Source organism: Ovis canadensis, chromosome 3 (assembly GCF_042477335.2).
Source record: "Ovis canadensis isolate MfBH-ARS-UI-01 breed Bighorn chromosome 3, ARS-UI_OviCan_v2, whole genome shotgun sequence".
Classification (NCBI taxonomy): domain Eukaryota; kingdom Metazoa; phylum Chordata; class Mammalia; order Artiodactyla; family Bovidae; genus Ovis; species Ovis canadensis.
This window is the reverse complement of record NC_091247.1, coordinates 178084925-178089028: the sequence shown is the minus strand read 5'-3', so window position 1 is coordinate 178089028 and position 4104 is coordinate 178084925. Positions and strand designations below refer to the sequence as shown.

At 40.6% G+C, this 4104-nt stretch overlaps 1 non-coding gene across 1 annotated transcript; it reads left to right on the top strand.

Moving 5' to 3' along the window:
• The first annotated feature begins 261 nt into the window (after positions 1 to 261).
• On the top strand, positions 262 to 424 carry LOC138438520 (U1 spliceosomal RNA). The gene has a single exon (XR_011256442.1). It is a non-coding gene; the product is annotated as a U1 spliceosomal RNA (small nuclear RNA).
• The last annotated feature ends 3680 nt before the right edge of the window (positions 425 to 4104 follow it).

The following is a 4104-nucleotide window of genomic DNA, read 5'->3' as shown; positions in this document are numbered from 1 at the left end:
AAGAATGGGTAACTCTCCTGGGTACGTTTACCAGAGTATTATTAAAGAAAAGGAATTACTTTGCTTCAAAGGTGGAGATTTACAATACCTGTATAATGTTTCCAAAGGGGACAATGAAAGGTTTGACCAGAGTTCTACATCTTATACTTACACAGGGGTTTTTGACTTGTATGTATATGTTAAACACACACACAATATATCCATAATATATGGGTTCCATATATCCTGCCCGCCTCTTGGAATTATCAAGAGAGTGATTCAGTACTTACCTGGCAGGAAAGATACCATGATCACAAAGGTGGTTTCACCGGGCAAAGCTTATTCATTGCACTCTGAAGGTGCTAAACCCTGCGATGTCCCCAAAGGTGGAAAACTCAGCTGCGTGATTTGTGGTAGTGGGGGACTGAGTTCGTGCTTTCCCCTGTTTAAAAAAAAATGAGAAAGAGGGAGATAGAAAGAGGGAGGAAGGATGATTCACCCATTTTCTCATTTAATAAATATGTTTGGTTGAAGGGATCCAAAAACGGAAAAGACATGGTCTAGTTTGTAAAGAAATCCATTTTGGAGAAAGGATTAAATTAGGTTATGATATGGATAGTAGCTCACATTATTTTTAAAGTTGTCATTGTGCTAAAATGGTTTCATAATTGTGGGTCTTTTATTTTCATCCAGAACGGCTGGATATAGGTGCTTTCGAAATTATTGGAGCAGGATGATGTACAGCAAAGACATCTGCTGTGCTGGTGTTCTCATAGTTCTAGCTATCAGAATCTTATCATTTTTAAAAAAGATTTGTTTATATATTTGGCTGTGGCGGGTCTTTGTTGCTGTATGCGAGCTTCCTCTAGTTGCAGTGTCCGGGCCTCTCGTTGCAGTGGCTTCTCTTGCTGCGGAGCATGCGCTCTAGGCACGCAGGCTTCAGTAGGTGCAGCTCGTAGGTGAGCATTTGTGTCTCACTGGCCCTGGTGCACTGGGCCAGTAGTTGTGGCACATGGATTTAGTAGCTCCATGGCATGTTGGATCTTCCCAGACCAGGGATAGAATCAGTGTCCTTTGCATTGCAAGGCAGATAGAATCTTATTATTTTTAACAGGAATGCTTCTTACTATTTTCCTCGGGCTGTATTAACTTAATAAGAAAAAAGTGCTAGAGGTTTTAAAGCCAGCCAGACCCACAGCTGACTCTTGGTTTTACCAATAAGTTACTGAGTGACATTGTTGGTGGGGGGAATCACGTAAACTCTCTGACCTTTATTGTTCTCATCTATTAAATGGGGATAATAGAATTAAGGATTCTCAAAGTTTTTTTATGAGTTATATATTAATCTGTATTTTAAAAGCACCTAAGAGAGTGGGTGGTTCCATAAATGAAAAAAATAGACAGTGGTCATTTTTATTTCATAGGAAATCTGATTATTATAATATGACAAATTAGCTGAAGGCCTCAGACAAATTAGGGATTCCCTGATGGTTCAGATGGTAGTCTTCCTGCAATGCGGGAGACCTGAGTTCGATCCCTGGCTTGGGAAGATCCTCTGGAGAATGAAATGGCAACCCATTCCAGTATTCTTGCCTGGGAAATCCCATGGACAGATGAACCTGGCAGACTACAGTCCATGGCGTTGCAAAGAGTAGGACATGACTGAGCAACTTCACTTTCACTTTTTCATTTTTCAGACAAATTAATACCTTTTCAAGCCTAACTCTAGAGAATCATCTCTAAGAGTTCTTGAAATTTAAAAAAAAAAAACCTATATATGAATTCCCTAGAAGGTTTTGATTATATTAAATCCATCTAGAAAATTATTGTATGATATCATTCTCAGTATGCTAGGAGAAAAAATGTTAAACCCAACAAGAAGATGAGGACTTCAGGCTGCTTTTCTTTCATTCCAAGAAGGATAGCTCTTAATCAGAGTGCATTCTCCATTCAAGATAATCTGTGAAGACTGGCATGAAAATGCAGATTCCTAATTGAACAAAGACAATTATTTCCAGATTGAAGTACAGTGGTGAATAGCTCTGTGCTCCAATTACCGTCAGACTTTTATTTCAAATGGGAGGCTGAAATCACAGATGAGTTAGCCTTAATTGGGAGAAATGGCTGAAATTGTAGTTTTAATACCCTACTGTAACATCATGTATGTAGGTCATCTTTTTTTCATGTATACATGACAGTGCCCTGTTTATGTCCATTTGGGACAGCAAGCTGTGATGGCAAGAAGGATAGCCTTTTTACAAACAAAGGTATAAGAACCCAGAAGATAATTAGAGCCATAAAACTATATAGCTTTTAAATAAAGGAATGGAAAACTACATTCTTTTCTATAACTATGTGTGAATTCACCGACTAATGTGAAAACCTAACTCAAGATAGCATTACTTCAAGCAAGATTTCCTCGATCCTGACTATTTCTTCATAATATATTCCACTTAAGACTATCAGAGAGTAGCCCAGCCGTGAATACATAGGTCCCCTCAAATTAGGTCAGGTCTAACAGATTTTCTAAAGGTTGAAAAAAAGACAATACAAATGTCAGATGAAGTCTGTGCTTTTCAAACAACCAGCAAACACCAAAGGAGAGTTTGTTGTATGGTTGAGTTGGAGATGGTGTTGTGTTGGCAGAGATGAAGATATGGAAATGCTATTAGTAAAGATTCCTCTTCTCAGGTTCCTTTTTCACTCCAGCTGGGAATTTGAGAATCAGACACACGAAACCTTGTCACCAACCATCATGAATCATTTGTGTCCATATAGATGTTTCCTGCTTTCAAAGGGATTTCACAAATTATTTCATTTGATTGATCCTCATTCCTCCAAACTCCAAGTTAGGTGTGGTAAATTTCATCACCTCTTTTTACAAATAAATAAATGAGGCACAGATCCTTGCTTAGGGGTCCAGAGTGAAAGAGTATAGGGCTGGGACAAAGACCCAGCCTCTGATTAATAATAGCCACCCCAAAGTGTCACACGTCACCGGAAAGTGAAAGTGTTAGTATCTCAGTTGTGTCCGACTCTCTGTGACCCCAGTAGCCCGCCAGGCTCCTCTGTCCATGGGATTCTCCAGGCAAGAATACAGGAGTGGGTTGCCATTCCCTTCTCCAGGGGATCTTCCCAATGCAGGAACTGAACTCAGTTTTCTTGCATTGTAAGCAGATTCTCGACCATTTGAGCCACCAGGGAAGCCCTACACGTCACTGGAGGAACTGTAAAAGACTTCCATGCCTTGGTATGTACTTCCCTGGCAGCTCAGTGGCAAAGAATCCACCTGCAATGCAGGAGATGCACATTTGATCCCTGGGTCAGGAAGATCCCCTGGAGTAGGAAGTAGAAACCCACTCCAGTATTCTTGCCTGGGAAATCCCATGGACAAAGGAGCCTCATGGGCTATAGTCCACAGGGTCTCAAAGAGTCAGACATGACTGAGTGACTGAGGGTGCACACACGCCTTAGCATGCCAGCCACTACACTTCCACTGTCTTTCAGGCCATAGAAACAAGAAAAACACATGAAAAGATGCTCAACATCACTCATTATTAGAGAAATGCAAATCAAAACCACAATGAGGTACCACTTCACACCAGTCAGAATGGCTGCGATCCAAAAATCTGCAAGCAATAAATGCTGGAGAGGGTGTGGAGAAAAGGGAACCCTCCTACACTGTTGGTGGGAATGCAAACTAGTACAGCCACTATGGAGAACAGTGTGGACATTCCTTAAAAAATTGCAAATAGAACTACCTTATGACCCAGCAATCCCACTTCTGGGCATACACACCGAGGAAACCAGAATAGAAAGAGACACATGTACCCCAATGTTCATCGCAGCACTGTTTATAATAGCCAGGACATGGAAACAACCTAGATGTCCATCAGCAGATGAATGGGTAAGAAAGCTGTGGTACATATACACAATGGAGTATTACTCAGCCGTTAAAAAGAATTCATTTGAATCAGTTCTGATGAGATGGATGAAACTGGAGCTGATTATACAGAGTGAAGTAAGCCAGAAAGAAAAACACCAATACAGTATACTAACACATATATATGGAATTTAGGAAGATGGCAATGACGACCCTGTATGCAAGACAGGGAAAGAGACACA